At 40.6% G+C, this 18,464-nt stretch overlaps 1 protein-coding gene across 3 annotated transcripts in view; it reads left to right on the forward strand.

Moving 5' to 3' along the window:
- The first annotated feature begins 4,082 nt into the window (after positions 1-4,082).
- RIN2 (Ras and Rab interactor 2) overlaps positions 4,083-18,464 on the forward strand; it is a 232,301-nt gene continuing 217,919 nt past the window's right edge. For 2 of the 3 annotated variants that reach the window (XM_069075484.1, XM_069075485.1), the window contains exon 1: positions 4,083-4,290. The gene's annotated coding sequence lies outside the window, so the exon portion shown is untranslated. The remainder of the gene's footprint in view (positions 4,291-18,464) is intronic. The other variant, XM_069075483.1, reaches the window with a different exon arrangement.

The following is an 18,464-nucleotide window of genomic DNA, read 5'->3' on the forward strand; positions in this document are numbered from 1 at the left end:
GTAGCTTTAGTTGAGTGTTGTGCTCAGAAGTGGGAGGAGAAGAAATGGAGACAGTCATTGGCTTTTTTCTAGGAGCTTGGTTATAAAAGGAAGAACTTGAGGTCAAGTAAGGGTTGTTGTTTGTTTTTTTTTAAGGTTGAGGGAGAAAGGAGTATGTTTGCAGGCAGCAGGGAAGGAACCAGTGAATAGAGAAAGATTGAAAATTAAGTGCCTACTATGAGCAAGACATTATAGCCTTTTCCAGTACTACACTGGAATACAATTCTCACCATGGATCACCACTCTCTTTGCTTTGAGCCCTGCTATGAGTACAATCACCCCTACTTTCTCCTGTCCTGTGGAAAGAGGAAAAAAAGTTGTTGAAATAATCAGTTCTCTGGAATTTGCCTAAAATTTTTTTGCATTCTTTAAAGAGAAAACTATTTATTCCTTTATAAATGACACTTTCTTGGCCAAGTTGGTAACCAGCTGTTGGATGTGTCATAGGAGGCTCTCAACTTCTGACCTGCTTGGCTATTACTGTCACCAGGGTAACTGAGGTCAGAGGTCATATAAGCAAAACATGAAGTAATGCAAACAGAATTTTCAAGATTAATATTTTCAAATATTTCAGTATTTTACTTTATCTAGTTCCCTCAAGTCCATTTCCATAGGAATAAGAATTCTCCACATAATAGTTAAAATATTTGTTACATGAAATATTTGTCTGAAAATATTTTATGAAAAAATGAATGTGACCCTCCCCCCAGTTTTAATGTTCTCAAAACATTTTGGTCTTTCCATGGGGGAAGAAGGGAACAGTTTGCAAGGGATGCATCAAGCAAGGCCCAGGAAAAATCCTGGGCAAGGAATTTAAAGTGAAATTGGATGAGAAAAGATCATGCAAATGGCACTGGAGTTCATGACCAACTAGGTGGGATAGTGGATAGAGCCCTGGATAAAGTGGATGAAGTCGGGAGTTTAAAGTCAGGAAGGGATATACTATCCCTCTGACATTTGCTCTTCAGTGTCTTAGGGGTATCTAGGTGGCCCAGTGGATAGAAAACTGGGCCTGGAGTTAGGAAGACTATCTTCATGAGTTCAAATCCAGCCTCAGACATTACTAGCTGTGTGACTCTGGGCAAGTCATTTAACCTAGTCAACCAGACTAAACTGGCCAGTAATCTGTGGGTACACCAGGGCTGAAAAGAGCAGGCTAGAGACATAAGAATCAGGAATCGAGCAGAAGTTTAATTTCAAAGTGAGGGAAACAGCTTGCAAGCAAGGAGATAAATTAGACACATGCCAGGCCCCATCCCTAGTAGGGGGACCTGTTTAGTGTGGTCAGATCTCAATCCCTATACCAATGTTTTGGCAGTTGAGCTGTAGCCCTGACAATGAGGGGTAACAACAAGAAAGGGACAGGTTTGCTTCATAGCAAGGCTTCATGACAGGAGCACGGGTACTTGTCTGAAATTGTCTGGTGCTTGTTGGAGCTCAGAGAACATCTGGTGCTGGTCAAAGTCATACAATAATTACATAACTTTGCCAGAGGGTGAGATCATTCAGAGGGAGGGTGCAAAGGATTGTTGTTATGCCAAGCTCAGGGCACAGCCTGTTTGCTGGGACTTAGCTCTGGAAAACAGGGTGTCTCATCTGTAAAATGGCCAGAGATGGAAATAGCAAACCACTCCTGTATCTTTGCCAAGAAAATCCCAAATAGACTCACAGAGTGTGACACAGTTGAACAATAATAACACTTAATGCCTTAGTTTCCTCATCTGAAAAATGGGGACTTACATACAGTGCTATAGTGAGGTTCAAATAAAATATGTGTAAAGTGCTTTGCAAACCTTAAAGTGTCATTAATGCTAGTTGTGATGATGATGATGATTAATGATGATTCAAGCTTTTATACTATATGCTTGTATGTGACCTTGAATGAAACAGGCAAGTAAAGGATGAATGGGGAGGAGCTAGTGGGATATTGAAGGGATGATTATCAGGAATGAGATTTAACTGTAGGATGTTTTAGACACATCCCCAGTCTAGACAAAGTATTCCCCACTATTTATAAAAAGCAGACCATAGGAGTTGGTTACAACTGACTGAACTTAGAGACACAGGGAGTTTGACCAATAACTCAGAAGCCGTCTTATGTTGGATGGAATGAATTAGAAGTATATATTGTAACCCTCACCTCCCCCCAAGGCCTTGAGGACATTTTTTCCCCTCTAGGTTTTTTTGGTTTGTCTTTGTATTTTCAGTTTTCCTCTTTGACTATACTTTGGCCCTAACTACAATGCTTTGCACATAGGATGTCCTTAGACACTATCTATTGAATTAAATTGAATGATGGGCATCTTATGCCTAAATCCATGTATAGGCAGAGTAGAATGGTGTAAAAACCAATTAATTTGTAGTCAGAGGGCCTGGGTCCAAACACTGTGGGGCTCAGGTAATTTCTTTTGGTTTTAATTTCCTCCTCTTTAATATGAGATTGGCCTAGATCATATCCAAAGTCTCTTCCAGCCCCTAAATCTATGATCCTATGACTCAGGGACCAAAGATCCCCATGATCTAGAGTGGATCTGACTCTATGGGACATAGTGGAATTTAAGTCACTAAGCTGAGCTGAGGCAAGGAAGAGAATTGAGGGGGAGGAAAGATTAGGCAGAAAACATAGGAGGAGACTATATATCCCAGCATTTACTTCAGATGAACTTTCTCCTTACTCTTAAGCATTTGCTTTGCTCCAAATGGGGAGGGAAGAGTGAGATGGTTTCACCTTTCACTTCTGAACATGTATCTTCCTTCAGCCCAATTCCTTCTTTCCTAAACAAGAGTGGGTGGGGAACCGGAAGCATAGCCTTTGCTGCTGAACAGGTTTCCAGGAATAAAGTCACCTGCTGGCTTTAGAAGTGCAGGCAAACACGTAGGAAGAAAACTACAGTGAAATCTTCTTTTTTTTTTTTTATTAGAGTTGGAAGCTAGAAGATAAACTTGTAAGAGAAATATCTTGTAAGAGAAATTTTATTTGTCTTTCTGCTTTAGTGTGGGCTTTCAGGGCATATCTTTCAGAATGGAAGAATGTCTTTTCACACACCTTTGAAATACTGAATGCTACAATAACTAATCCTACAATAAATGAATAATGTTTCCAATTCCTAAAAGCTCTGTGCACTGAAGGCAAGAAAAACAGAGCTAAATCTCTGTGAATAGCTCTGGATTCCAAAAAAAAATTTTTTTTCCTTATAACATTCTGGTCCAGTTGCTTGCTGCTTCCTTGAATTCCCATGATCCATAAAATAAGAGTTTTCAAAGGTTTCTCGCACAGCCCAGGAAAGCAGATTAAAGTTTTCTTTGCCTTTTTCAAGAGAACCATGTGTCTGGCACCGCTGTGGTTTGCTGGGGAAACAGATCAAGGGAAGAAGTATCTATCCCTTAATCATGACGAAGCAAAACAACAATCCTAGAAACGTGACCCTGTCCCTATCCCTAGAGGATGCAGCATCTTTACTAAGAAAAAAAAAGTGAACCCAGAACAAAGACAGGACATTGACAAGAGCTATACTGGGATCTGAAACAATTCCAAAAATAACTTGCCCTTTCTGTACCTTCCCTTCAGATTCCAGAAAGCTCTCAAGGTTGTTTGCCAGAAGGATGTGCATGCTTGTGTTTAGTTTTTCAAGTGATAGAACGGGAATGGGGGGTGGGGGGGCGGGGTGTTCCAAAGACACAGGACCTTGCAAACATTAATAAATGTTTGTCTAACTGAAGTGAAATGCTTGTCTAGCCCACCCTGTGGGAGAAGCGGCGGCGCCAATGCGTGATGTGAATTTAGAAGCCAAGTTGACTCTGGTATTAGATAAACTTTCTGATCCCAGTTCCTCCTCCCAATGGCTTTCCACTTCGGCAAGGAAGCTGCGAGTGGGGGGACTGTGAAGAAGACAAGAGGGGAGGAGTAGGAGATGGGGGTGTGTGGAAGGCGGGGGGGGGGGGGGTCCCAGCGTTGCGCAGGCGCTTTCCCCACCACCTCTTACCATCACCCCCCGCCCCCAATCCCCTGTCGGGGCTCGGAGCCTCAGTTCCTGTGGGACGCCAATGCACTTGTAAAGGGAGGGCTGGAGGCAGACACAAAGCCTGGGCCCTCCCCCTCCGTGTCCTTCTCCTCCTCCTCCTCCTCCTCCTCTTCTCCGCTCGGAAGTCCTGCCCTGGTGCTGCGCTGGTGTCAGCCCGGGGCCGAGGCTCTGCTCCTGTCCCACACACCCCCAACCCAGACCTCTAGACTTGCAGCGAGGGCAGTGCAAGGTAAGGGGCAGCAACAGCGCGAGACCCCAGTCCCTGTCCCCCTGGGCTTAGGCGCCGAGAGGGGGTTGTCAGCAGGGCAGCTCCGGAGCCGGGCAGCTGCCTCTTTAAAGGGGCCGGACTCAACTCCCGGCTCCGGCTCTCTTTCCTCTCTCCCATCTTATGCCTTTCTGCCCTTTTCCTTCGGTCGCCAAGAGACCCCCCGAGGGGAGAGAGGGGACACAAAAGGAATGCGGGAACCAGAATTCTCGGTTATTTTTCCTGGGGATACAAAGAAGGGCTTGGAGTGGGATGCAGGAAGGTGTAGAGAAGAACCTCCGAGCTCGATCCGGGACTGTGGGATGGGGGAGAAGTCCCCGGCCCTTTGCATCCTGGGGAAGAGACTGCGAAGTTATCTTTGCCATTGCAGTGTACAAAGGTCGTGGGAACTTGGGATGCCTTCGCAGCGCTTGAGACTGTCCCGGTGTGCGCAGGCACGCGGGGGTGGAGGGAATACCTTTAGTGAGGGAGGGTTCCAGGAGCTGGGTTTCAGGGGGCGGTGTTTCAGAGGCTTACCTCTTTGTGCCTGTGTTACTTCATTCCCTCAGATACTACCTTCCATCTACTGCGTATAAATCTTGTATAATTATAGTTATTCCGTGTTTTCTTTTTTATTGGGTTATGAGTTCTTTGAGGGTAGGGACTGGCTGTTTTTGCCTTTCCCCGGCACCATAAATGCTCGTTGGCTGAGTGTACGTTTGTGTGGCTGGACCCTGAGTCTGTATCCCAGTCTCAGGAGCTACGTTGCACGGCTATGAACACTTGTTTAAGTGTTCATGTCCAAGAAGGAAGAGGCCGAAGCCTCCTGGTTAGTTGCTAGGTTAGGGCTGGCTGGAAGCTTCTGCCCATCGGGGGATCCTGGAGCAGGGCAGATCGGTGCCTCGGTCCGACGATTGGGTTCAGTTCCTTTCCCTGTCATGTTGATTGATGATGACGGGGGCCCTGCTTCCTAGAGGACTCTGTTGTTCCGGATTCCCAGCCCCAGAAGGGGCCACTTCCAACCTTGTGGACTTGGCTCAGGAACCGACTCCCTCTTCCTAGCTTGGTGTCCGCCCCTTTTACCCCGGCTTCCAGGGGTTAGCATTTTTCTGCCCGCCCGCAGCGGCTTGGCTTTGGTGCCTGGTTTCAGGGTTTCACACGAAGTGCAGAGGCTGTGACCCCAACCCGTCCTAGGGGGCCTAGAGAAAGTCCTAAAAGGCTAGGGGCGTCAGTTACGGACCGTGACAGTGCCGCAGAAACAGACCCCAGGTTGGTGTAACTCACTAGTTCTCCTCTGCCTTAGTTAAGATTTATTCTTTTTATAGGCTTTGAAATTTTTCAGAGCTCCCCAGCAGCAGCCTTTTAGAAGTTTTGGGGAAAGCACGACTTGGAACAGCCCCAAAAGCTCCACAACATTATCAACGGGGGGGGGGGGGGGGGGGGGGAGGGAGGGAGAAGAGGGTTCAGGACTTTGAGACTTCACAGTTAGCTGAAGAGGCGGCTTTGAAAAAACTCAATAACCATTGGCCACAGTTAAGTTGCTTACAGAATTTCAGTCTGGTCAGTACTTTGATCGTTGTTTCTCCTCTCTTAGGAAAAATCATTAAAAGTGTGCTTAAAGCAGACTGCAGATTGGCAGTACTTTATACATACTCAGCTGTATGAATTCTTTTGTGCCTTCACGATAACCTTTTTTTTTTCCTTTTGGAGAACTGAGAAACAGGTGCTAGTCATTCGGATCATTAACTGTCAGTTGTTTAACTGACAGGTAGTTGCTGAACTGAATAATATTGCCTACATCAGTGGTTCCCAAACTTTTCCTTCAGTGTTCCTTGCAACACAGTTTGAGGAACTCGGGCTTATGTAATGAAGCATTTGTTAAGTACCTACTGTATTCTGGACACTAAGCTGACATTGGAGGTGCGTAGACAAATTGAAACAGTCCCATTCTTTAAAGAACTTACATTATATTTCTAGGGAAACAGCATCTCCATATGTAAATATATACAAAGCAAAAGTTGGGATGTAGATTTGGCAAACCAACCACATACACATAAATCTGAATACATACAGGGATGTCTAAGCCCTCCTTCAATGGATCTATTGTCTTCTCTATGTGAATATACCCTCCAACAGGGCAAATTGCAACCCTGTCCATGCCCTCTTTTCCTGTATGACTTGGTTATGTTCTCCTATAGATCCTGTACAGAGGCACCACCCAACTTGTTGAAGATGTTCCCCTGTCTTTTTCAAAGTTAGTGGATGTCATTGCAGAACTGGACCTGACTCATCTTCTTTTCCGCTGCATTTCCTGTATCCTCAGATACCCAAGTGAATCTATCTTCTGATGATGTGACCATTCCCTGTACAGTGTAAAGTTCCCATTCTTTGCAACTCTTGTTCACACCTTCACCGGTTAGTTGCAAGGGGGTCTATCCAGTGTCCTGAGGGCCTTCCTTGATTACTTTTAACACTGAGAGGAAAAAAGTGCAGCACATGAGTAAATTGATTGTGCCAGTCCATCTTTTTGGTCTTCCATGCCTTTGAGGATGGCTTTTATTTTGGTTCTCCAAAATCCTTTATTTGTTTTATGTTTGATTCAGTTTGGCAGACACTAAACACCTGTGTGTAAGTAAAGACAGAAAAAAGTTCTCTTTGCCCTTAAGAAGGCAGTGTGTACACAATGTGCATATAGAGGTTAGTAAGTGCACAGAAAATGAAACGCAAAATAACCCACGCAAAGAAGATAAAAAGTAACTTTTGGGGGAGATGCTGACAAGTGGGGGATGAGGATAGGTTTCCTGTAAGAAATGGTCTCTGAGCTGAGCATTAAAGGAAGCCAGGGATTTCATCTCAGGGAGGTGAGGAAGGATGGTAGTCTTTGCATAGAGAATGGTCTATTGTTGTTGTTCAAGTCATTTCAGTTGTGTCTGGCTCTTTGGGAGCCCCTTTTTTTCGGGATGGGGTAGAGTGGGAGGGTTTCTTGGCAAAGATACTAGAATGGTTTGCCATTTCCTTCTCCAGCCCATTTTACAAATAGGGAACTGAAGAAAACAGGGTTAAGTGACTTGCCCAGAGTCACACAGCTAGTAAGTGTTTGAGGGTATGGTCTAGACAAAGGCAAAGAGATGGGACCTAGAAAGTCTTTCATGGGGGAAATTGGCCAGTTTGACTGGAACAGAGCAAAGGAGTGATGTGTAATAGGCCTGTTACAGCCTGTTCTGTGAATGATATTCATTTGCAGTCTTTGGAGGCTTGTGTTTTATGACAAATATGTTATCCCTCTCTTCAAAGTTCGTAATATAATAGTGGCATATTATATCCTATGAAGACACTATGATTTGGTAAGTGTGGGAAGCTCTCTCCACCAGACCTGATGCATGCAGATTCGTAGGTAAGCCCTGCAGTGTTGTTCAGTGGATGGAATTCTGGGCCTAGGGTGAGGAAGATTTGGATTCAAATCCAGCCTCAGACACTTACTAGCTGTGACCCTGGACAATATACATTCACCTGGACAGTATACATTCACCACAGACAGGATGATCCATGAAGGAATCTTTCCTTAATTTCTCCTAATATTGCAAGGATAGAAGTGGTATCCTCTGGCTGTCCACCTTTTCATCTCTTGATCTTTCCATCTAACTAGGCCATCTTTTCTTCCTATCATGCAATTCTTTGATAACATCTTGTATTATTCTTGTGAATTCTTTGGTTGTATGAAGCAGACTGCAGTCTAAGTCTCACTTATCTGTTGTTCTCCAGTGGATGTTCATTGGTAATTCCATGGAAGTAGTTGTATTCCATGTGATTCTTCTTATAGCAATGTTGATGTTAAAAAGATGGACCTTTAATGATGAGTTCGGTGATCTTAGAAATTGGAAAGATTTACATGAAATGATGAAGACCAAAGTGAGCAGAAGCAAGAGAACATTGTATACGGTAACAGCAGTGTGGTTTTAAGAAAGACGTTGAGTGGCTAAGTCATTTTGATTTGTAAATACACAAATTAAAAATAAAAGACATAAGACACTATCTGCATGCAGAGAAAGAACTGATAAATAGTATGTATAGAATAATTTTACATATATGTGTGTGTATGTGTGTGTATATACTTATTTGTTTCTAATGGTGGGGGAGGGAAAGAAAAGGGGAAAAAAGGAATTTACATGATAACTTTGTTGTATATTTGGAGGGATTAGCAAGTTGTGCATGGTAGATTTGTTGTTTCATGTACCGTCATCTTTTTTTATTATACTGTGCTATGGAAATGCTTGTTTTGTTCCACCAATTGAAAATAAAAATAAATTTTTAAAAATAAATTAAAGGATGGACCTTTGCTTTCATGGGAAACTTGGGGTTGATATAGGAGTTTCACAATTTCCCACAGGTATTCCAGCCTACTCTCATTCTTCTGTTCAACCTTGGACCTGACTCAGTGTCCATATATACCGTCTATTCCAGATATACATTTTCCACTTATTATATGACAGTTAATTTAATCCACTCATCTTCAGGCATTTGCTATTTGGAATCAATGGAAAGGACACAGTAGTGGGAGCTAGGAAATCTGAACTTGAAGCTTGGCTTTCACCCTTCTTAGCTGGGGGACTCTGGACAGATAGGTCTTTTGAACTCCTCTGAGCCTCAGTGTCTTCATCTCTGAAACAGGAACTGTAATACTTGTACCATCTGCCTTACTGTATTGTTGTGGGATAAATGATTTATAAACCTTAAAGTTATGCATATTGCAAAATACCCTTCCCACAAGGTTTTCTCACTAATGTTTCATTTTTTCAGGTGTAGAGCAATAAGGAAAATAGTCTCATTTAATTTTATCTTTCATTAAGAATTTGAATATCATTTTAAAAAAGTATTTTGAAGCACATTTAGAGTATTAATGGTTCTCTTCTAGAAATCTAGGTTGACTTTGTCTAACAGCTTCATTTTATAGAGAAGGAAAATAAGCCCCAGAAAAGTTTAAAAACTTGCCTAAGGTCACACAAATATTTGGTGGCAGAGATGATTAATTTTTTGTTTGGTCATTTCATTCATGTTTGACTCTTCATGACCCCATTTGGGGTTTTCTTGGCAAAATACTGGAATGATTTGTCATGTCCTTCTCCAGGTTATTTTACAGCTGAGGAAACTGAGACAAACAGGGTTAAGTGACTTGCCGAGGGTCACACAACTAGTAAGTATCTGAGGCCAGATTTGACCATCATCCTGATTTTCACTGTGCCACCCAACTGTGAATAGATGACCGTAGCACCCAGTGTTTTTTCTACCTTATCATCCTCCCTCTCATTTATTAAGTACCTACAGCTTCAATGGTACTATGTTAGAGGCTGGAATGAATGAATAAGTATGTAATGGAAATCCTTCCTGTATAGTTTTGTTCACTTGGGGCTTGCTTCTATCATGGTACAGAATATAAAAGAAAGAATTTGGGAGTAGGAGCCAGAGATGATAGGTTCAGAGCTCTGCTCTGCTTCCCTGTTACCTGTGTGAGCATGGGAAAGTCGCTTAACCCCTCTAAGCCCGATCTCATGTATAAAATCAAAGAGTTGAACTAGAAGGTTTATAGTATCTCTCCCTAGTTCCAAATCCTATTATTTTATGTGAGTTAATTTACTAGACCCTAGCCCCATAAGCATAGGTCACATCTCTAGCTGTCTTACAATCTTAAAAAGGCATGCTCTTAGTCACCTGAGCACTTAAAGAGTAAATGAAGGAAAAAGCAGAACAAATCAGTCATAGCACATGTAGAAACAGCTCATATAAAACCAGGTGGTTTGTCAATCACATCAGTATTTTATGGTAAGCACGTAAGCAAGTATTTTAGAAAGATGTTTTTGAAAAAAAAAACCTTGCTAGCGATTAAAGATTTGGGTTTCATAATGTTAGTTGGTTGACAGTCTAAATAAAACCATTTTTGTAGAGAATTCTTATTTTTAAAAAAATCTTGGGAAGGGTATTATTGTTGATCTTTTAAAGAATGAAAGATTGTTTCTTTCCTATCCTTTCCACTATTTGGTTATTATTAGCCTGGTTATTATTGGCCTTCTACTGGGTAATGCCCTTGGTTACTGTCCAGGTACAGCAGGAAAAAACTAAGGAGAGGAAAAAATTCTTCCACTGAGTAGCATGTTCCAGACTACCTCATGCTATTTATAATCTTGAGTTAAGGTTACAAAGTCCAAACTTACAGAATTTCAGGGTTGTAAGCCAACTCAGACACCATCTAGTCCAAGCTATATCTGACCAGGAATCTCCTCTATACATTCCCAAATGGTCATCCAGGTTCTGCTTAAAGACCTCTAAGAGAGTTCAGACCTCCAGAGGCAGCCGGTTCATCCCACTTTTGGAAAGTTCTAATTTTTAGGAAGTTTTTCCCCTTATAACATCCCACTTTGAGTTCTCTACAGATTGCCCTGTCGGGCAAGGAGAGTCAGTCTAATCTCTTTTCCACATAACATAAAATACCCAGAGATATCTGCCATTCTCCTCTCCTGAGTGTTCTTAGGAAGATTAAATATCTTCCTAAAATGAAATATCTCAGGTTAAATATAGCCACTTCCTTCAACCAAACCCCATATGGATGACATCATTTCTTTGAAATTATGTGCCTGATTGTCTATAGTCTCCTCACTAAAATGTGTAGAAGGAATTTATTTCACAATTAAGAATGAGTTGTGACAGTTTAAGTCAGTGAAACACTGGGTAGTTAGGTGCAATATTCTCTTTTATTCATTCACGGCACCAATAGGATCATGTTGATGTAGTAGTGGGTTTTTGAGATGAGCTTCATGCTAATTCCAAAACAGTAAAGATCATACCAATTTCCTTTTCCAGAAATTCTATGTCTATATGGATCATGTATATCTATATATGTATATGTATGTGTATAGTGATAGGTAGGGGCACTGCTTTTGCCTTGAGGAAGTAGGATTGGGGTTCGCAGTCCAGCTCTGCTACCTCCCACTGTGCAGCCATAGGCTCTCTTGACCTAAGACCTCAGTTGTTTTATTTTTCATCTACAGAATGAGGGAGTTAGACTAGAGGATATCTAAGCCCTCCCAGCCCTAAATGCTGTGACTTCGGGATCCTCTGAATAGAGGAGTTTAGTAGTTTGGGCATTCTGGATGTACTCCTGATGTGAACTTTTTTCTTTTCTAAAAGTAAGGTGGCAACAAGATAGATTGGATTAACAATTACAATGAGCTTCGTAAGCTCATTGTCATTAGATATTTAGGAATATGTTAGAAATGTTAGAAAAGCTAGTAGAAAATTTTATAGGCTGGTGGTTGTTGCTTTTAAACACCAGGGAGGCTAAACTGAGTCATACTGCAAAGTTTCATGGTTTGTGGTCTGTCAATTCATGAGTTGTTCTGATAAGTACTGTTACAGTCTAGTTTACATATCTCTGGGCCTTGGTTTCCTCATCTGTAAAATGGAAGCTTGACTATATGGGCTCTAAGTTTCTCTGTAGTGCTAAGATTTTTTTTTTATGGCCACAATATCTGATCAGGACTGTTCAGACTAAATAGACGAGTAACATATATGATATGATTTGGAGGGATGATAGTTGACCTAGCCTGGCATCACAGTCAAAACATGCATAAACATACATTAAAAAATTAAATTCTCAATATTAGATTCACTGTTTTAGGCCATATATACCTTAGACAGCTCAACTCAGCATATCTAAAACAGAATATATTATCTTTTCTCCAAAAATGACTTTTCTTCTGAGCTTGCCTTTTTCTTTGCCTTACCTTTACCTTCTTACTTGTCTTACCTTGAAGGGTACCTGTGTCTTTACAGTTACATTACATCAGCATCATCCTCAACTCTTCACTTTCATCTATCTCACATACCTAGACATTTGCTCGCCATTGTGAGTCCTGTCTCCACATCTCACATATGTACCCTTCTCTCTACTCACGGTCATTAAGGTCCATAAGGGCCTTGTTAGATGAGTGACCTTCAAATATTTTTGATTGAATACCTCTATTAGTAAATTTATGAGTAAATTTTTGAGCAAAATTTTTGAGTAAAATTTTGAGCACATAAAGCACTCCCCCAGTGTATGTACATTTATTTATAAATTATATACATGTGCTACTAGGTACATATATATTTTAGGTTCATTAGGTATTCTCTCCCACTCAAAATCAGGAGGGAGGTGAGACTCTTACTGCATCTTGGAGCCCAGAGCCCACACTCCAAAGAGTGAATTAGTAAGTCATGAAGTAATCTGGGGAAGAAGGATGGTTTGGAGGGGGAAGAGGAACTTCCTTTTTTAAAAAAATATTTTTATCCTAAACTTAACTAATACCCAACAAAAAGATAAATATTTCCATATAAAAAGCAGAACCCCCAAAAGAAGATAACTGAATTTTTATTCTGCACCACTTAACATTTTTTAAAGTACATTATACATTCAGATTACTTTCAAAACTCTTTTGCTTGTCTATTTCTCCTTCTGAATCTTTTTCTGTTCTCCTCTGTACACTTTTAAAAATGTTAGACTGTCCCTCTTTTTCCTTCTCTTATTTTTGGGGGCATCATAGTTACTACTTCTCTTATTCCTCCAGTCACCACCCCCAAAATTAAAAAAAAATCCTTGTGATAAATAAGTATAGTCAAGCAAAGCAAAAGCACACAGTGGCTGTATCCAAGAAGAATGTATGTCCTCTTCCTCACTGAGCCTCTTACCTCTTTGGCATAAAGTAGGCAATATGCTTCATCATAGATCCTCTGGAATCATGTCTTGCTCAGAGTTATTAAGTCTTTCAAAGTTTTTTTCTTTATGTTCTTGTAATTATATACATTGTTCTGGTTCTTCTCCCTTTACCCTGCATCAGTCCATAACTTCCAGAATTTGCTAAAGTCATCTCTTTTGTAATGTCCTATGATTTAATAATATTCTCTATTCATATCTTGTTGGGGGAGGGAGTTGTGGATTTTCCAAGGGATATCTGCACAGCTATTGTTGTAGGTATCCAGGTAGCAGTTACATGTTAACTGTCCTGATGGACTCATGGCTAGAAAGGGGGAAATTGGGAGATTGTATTGGGAGTGTGTTGGGAGGTAACAGATGAATGCTAAGTATAGTTGTGTTGGTGACAAGCCCCACAATTGGCTGTTGGAGAAAGAGTGAGAATCAACCCCATCTTTTCGCCTTCTAGATGCTTTAACACATACCCTTTGGGAATTGTGCCATGGCCTCGGGAGCCATAGACTGTGTTTTGGAGACTAGGCTATTGCAGTAACTTCCTGATTGCTCTGCCAGCCTCAGGTTTCTTCCCATGCCAATCAATCTCCCATAGAGCTTCAAAAATATCTTTAAAGCTCTGCTCAGTAAACTCCAGTGGCTACCTAGTACTATTAGGATCAAATACAGACTGTTCACTTCCTGGCCCTAACCTGTTTTTCCAGTCTTGCTGCCCATTGCCTTCCTTTATGGATCCTACTGTTTAGCCATGACTACTTACTGACTATTCCTCACATGACATTCCATCATCTCTCAAGGTTCTTTACAATGGCTATCACCTATGCTGGAAGTTCTCTTTCTCTTCATTTATGTCTTTTTAGAATCTTTGGTTTCCTTCAAGGTACTTCAATGTGGCAATTGCCAGCTTCTTTAGGAGACCCTTCTTGATCTCCAAGTCCTGTCATTTTCCCATGTGCAGTTTACTTTCTATTTGGTTTATACATGTTTTGTAAATACCCATACATGCAGTCTGTCTCCTCAGAGCATAAGATTGTAGGGGGCAGGACTATTGTCTTTATATTTGTGATAATAGTGATTTTTGAAAGATATTGTTTGATGTTGTGGTAATAGTAAGACTCCAGTATGCATTACTTAGGCTAAGTGGTCCTAACACCCATAAAACGTATTAGCAGTGACACTTTCCACTGCTCTGACCCATTCTGACCCTGTGTTGAGCAGTTAATGATCAAAGCTCCTGATTGGATATGACTCTTGGCCAACTGCAGTAGCCTGTGAGTTCCTCTTTTCTTGCTACCCCCAAGCCCACCCAAACCCTCATCCAATTTCTGGTGCTAATAAGGTAATTCCCCCAATCCAAACCTGGCATAAATAAATGATCCTTGGAATTTCCCTACTACATCTAGGTTTAATTACCTGTTCTAAGCTAAGTCCATTTTTAGGATATAAAATTTCCCTGCTTAGACCCTTACTCTGAACTTGTGCTCCCACCTAGTTTTTGGCCCTTACACTTGTCTCCTTTTCCCTCAAGCTGGCTTGCAGATTAAGGATTATTGAGCGCTCTAGCCTCTCATATTTTCTAAGTTGGGGTTCTTAACTTGAGGTCTATAAATGTTATTTTTTTTAATGACAACTACATAGCATGGTAATTGGTTTCCTTTGTAATCCTACACATTTTATTTTATGCATTGAAAAATGTGATTCTGAAAAAGGGTCTATAGATTTTACAAGATTGCCAAAGAGGCCCATAACCAACAAGGTTAAGAATCCCTGCAGTCTTAAGTACATATTCCCTTGGAATGAATTTAGGGTTGTTTTTGGGGGGTATGTGGGAGGGAGCTGGAATTTACCCTTTCAAGATATATATATATATATGTTTTTACAGATGCATATATGTATATATTGTACATATACATGGGTATATATGCATCTATACACATCTATCTGTGTGTGTGCACATATAGCTATATATTTTATGTGACCTGGGGCAAGTCATTTAACCAAAGCTCCAGGTTTTTTCTCATCTTTAAAAAGAAAGGTTCAAGGGAGATCGCCTCTGAGGCCCGTTAGACTGTGAGCTCCTTGAGCGCATGGACCATCTTTTGCCTTTCTTTATCTCCCTTAGTACAGTGCCTGACACAGAATTGGACTCGTAATAAATGTTTATTGGCTTGATTAGGGTTTCTTCCAGCTCTAAAATAAATATCCTATGAAGTGCTTAAGCAGAGGCAGGTAACCCCTTCTCAGATACATTGTAAAGGGAATTCCTGTATTTAAGTAAGAATTTGTAATAGGTGACCTCTAAAGTATTCTCCTGCTCAGAAAGTCTCTGAAACAGTGTTATCTCCTGTTTTGGGCTATGCATGACTCAGGCCAGTCCTCAGGTGGTTTGGATTTGATGTTAGAACAAAATGAGACCTTACTAGGTCATCTGCCAACCAACAGTTTTTTTTTTTCCAAACAATTAAATGAACTACTTTATTTTTTATTTTTTTCACCCCCCCCCCCAAAAAAAAGGAAAGAAATACCCTCAGACTTAACATGGAAAGCCACTCACAAGTCTACTCTACCCACTTCCTAAATATTTTAAATGGATAAAAATGTGTTTTACTAGTAAGACTCATTATCTCATTAAAGACACCATAGCTTAGCTCTTGCTTGCTAAGTCTCAGATCTTCAGGGTCCATGCATGTAAATCCTAGTGGACTTTGACAACCTTCTTCAATTTCTCTGCAATTCTGGGTATCTGGATAACTAAATTATTCCAAGTCACATCTTTCAGCTGAGTGTCAATAGTGATAGTAATATTTACATAGTGATAGTAATATTTACTTAGCTACAGTACGAGGATATTCAACAAGTATAGGCATTGATGGAGGACAGACACCTGGGTTTGACTGTGCTGAGCTAATAAGCTCAGCTTTGTCTGAGTTACTTACCCATTCTATTCCACCAGTCATACATCTGAAAGTCCCTGGAATGCCTCCCTAGCTGCTTTATACTTAGGTGATGAACAAGTGATGTCCATTAGTCCCCCAAGCCAACCAAGTTGTAAGGTCTTCATACCTTTTAAAGAAAAATTAGCCTAACTTGAATTGGGTGTTGGGGGGGGGGGGTAGAAGGGCTGTAAGAGTTAGAATAATGTTCCTACTCCATCTCCCCAATTGGTTGATTTTCTTCTTAAAAATAATGGATGTATTTGGAGTATTTACTTAGAAAAGTTACATATGATTGTATAGTATAAAGATAGCATAATGTAGCAGAAGGAACCCAGGACTTGGAATCAGGAGAGCTCTGTGTTTGAATCCCACCTTCTGGTAGTAGCATAGGACAAATCATTTAACCTCTCTGGGCCTTAGTTTCTTAATCTATAAAATGGGGGTAATAATACATTTAATGACGTTTTCTCCAGGCATTTGTAAGAAGCAGTCAGTCAAGCAACAAGTACCTATTGCTTGTCATACCAGGAATCCAGAGATGCAAACAAGCCTTCCTTCAACCAATCGGGAGAGACGGAGGGATATAAATATGAGGTCATTGGTGGGGAAGGCACTAGCAGCGAAGGAAAGGCCCATGCAGGAGGTTGCATTGGAGTTGAACTTTGAAGGAAACTAGAAATTCCATGAAGTAGAGATTGAAAAGAAATGTATTGTGGTCAATAAAGTCAGCCTAAGCAGAGTTGTGGAGAAGGGAAGTAGGATGATGCGTGTGAGGAAAAGGGACGGAAAGGCCATTTTGGTTCAACCAAAACGTGTGAAGCAAAGCAATGTGCAGTACATTGGCTGAAAAGGGAAATCAAAGGAAATCATGTATGCAAATTAGAATATAAATGTTAGCCCTTATTTTTGCAGCAATAACTGTCTCTTTAAGAGACAGAAATGTTTTAATGATTAGCATGTGTCTTCATATATGATCTCATTTCTTAAGTACGTATGTGTCCTGCTTTAGGAAAACTCAGTATCCCCAAATCTGAATTTACAAAATATAAAGTGATAATTATTCAGTATACAAAAATGAAGTCTTCAACCCCAGATTTCCCTCAAATAAACCAATCTTTAAAATCTTTTTTTGTTTTGAAGACTGTCTTTATATGAGTTTTAGGGGATGCCTCTCCTACATAAAATGAGGGGTAGCTGGGTTATCATTCCTCATATACTGAGGAAGACATTGGGGTCCAGAGAAATTAATGTTCAAATTTATCTACTCACCAGTAAACATAGAACTAGAAAAACAATATTCCTAGATCTCAGTTTAGATTTCTGCCAGCCTCACTTCAGCACCAGAGTCCCAAAGGATCAGAGAGATTAACTATAAAAGATATTCCTAATCCCATAGGAATTTCTGCAGCTCACGGGCATCAGAAGAATGTTATATAGGTGAATTACATGACCATGAGGTATTATAATTGTATGCCAAATCTATTTTCCTGAAACTTATATAGTAGAAACCTAATATTTCAACACTCTTCAGTATAAAAATAAGCATTTTTGGTACCTGGGATTTAAATATATAGAAATTTAAATTTATAAATTAGCATAATTAAATATATAAGAAATTATTGGACATTCTAAGTAATGAATTTATGCTTTCAATAATTTATTATTTCTCCTATGTTCAAGTTGTATGTGTGATACAAAGCAGTAGAAAGCATGGCCTGCCCCAGGGGTGGGGAACCTGTGGCCTCAAGACCACATATAGCCTTCTAGGTCCTCAAGGGTAGCCCTTTGACTGTCATACTTGAGGACCTAGAGGACCACATGTGTCCTTAAGGCTGCAGGTTCCCCACCCCTATGCCTCTATGGAGCTTTTAAACAAATATGAGAGTTAAGATTCATTTTTAAAAATCCCTAAAATGCAAGACAAAATGTGGTACATGTAAACCATAATGACAGTATGTACTTTAGACATTCAAAAGAAGAAGCAACCACTTCTGGTCAGGAAGGCCTTGTGAGAAAGGTGAGACTTGAATTGACCTTTAGAAGAGGGGTAGGAGGTAGAGATAGAGGTAAGGATAGAGGTAGATAGATTTCTATACATATACACATGTCTGTGTGTGTGTGTGTGTGTGTGTATGTGTGTAATTATCCCTTCCACATCATGGGGGTTAGGAGTGTGGTGCCCCCTCAATCTGGAAAATCCACATAAAATTTTTTGCCTCTCCCTTCATACCAGAGAAATCTGAATTTTTTTCTTTTTCTTTTCTGGGGTGTTTACAGTATCTTATTGTAAAATTTGGGTTAAGTATTGGTCATAGGCTATATGTAGGTTAACATTAAGTAAAAATACTTTTTCTGTGTCATCTGCTGACCTTCCCATGTTATCAGTGGCATCCGTAAAACTCCTCCAAAATTCCAATTTAATTTATTATGCCATCCTGCAATATATCATGATAGGGAAACTCGCAATGTGGAAGGGATAACTGTAT

This window comes from Petaurus breviceps, unplaced genomic scaffold (genome assembly GCF_028583685.1).
Source record: "Petaurus breviceps papuanus isolate PSGF00001 unplaced genomic scaffold, PetGlider_PUasm1.0 90919, whole genome shotgun sequence".
Lineage (NCBI taxonomy): Eukaryota > Metazoa > Chordata > Mammalia > Diprotodontia > Petauridae > Petaurus > Petaurus breviceps.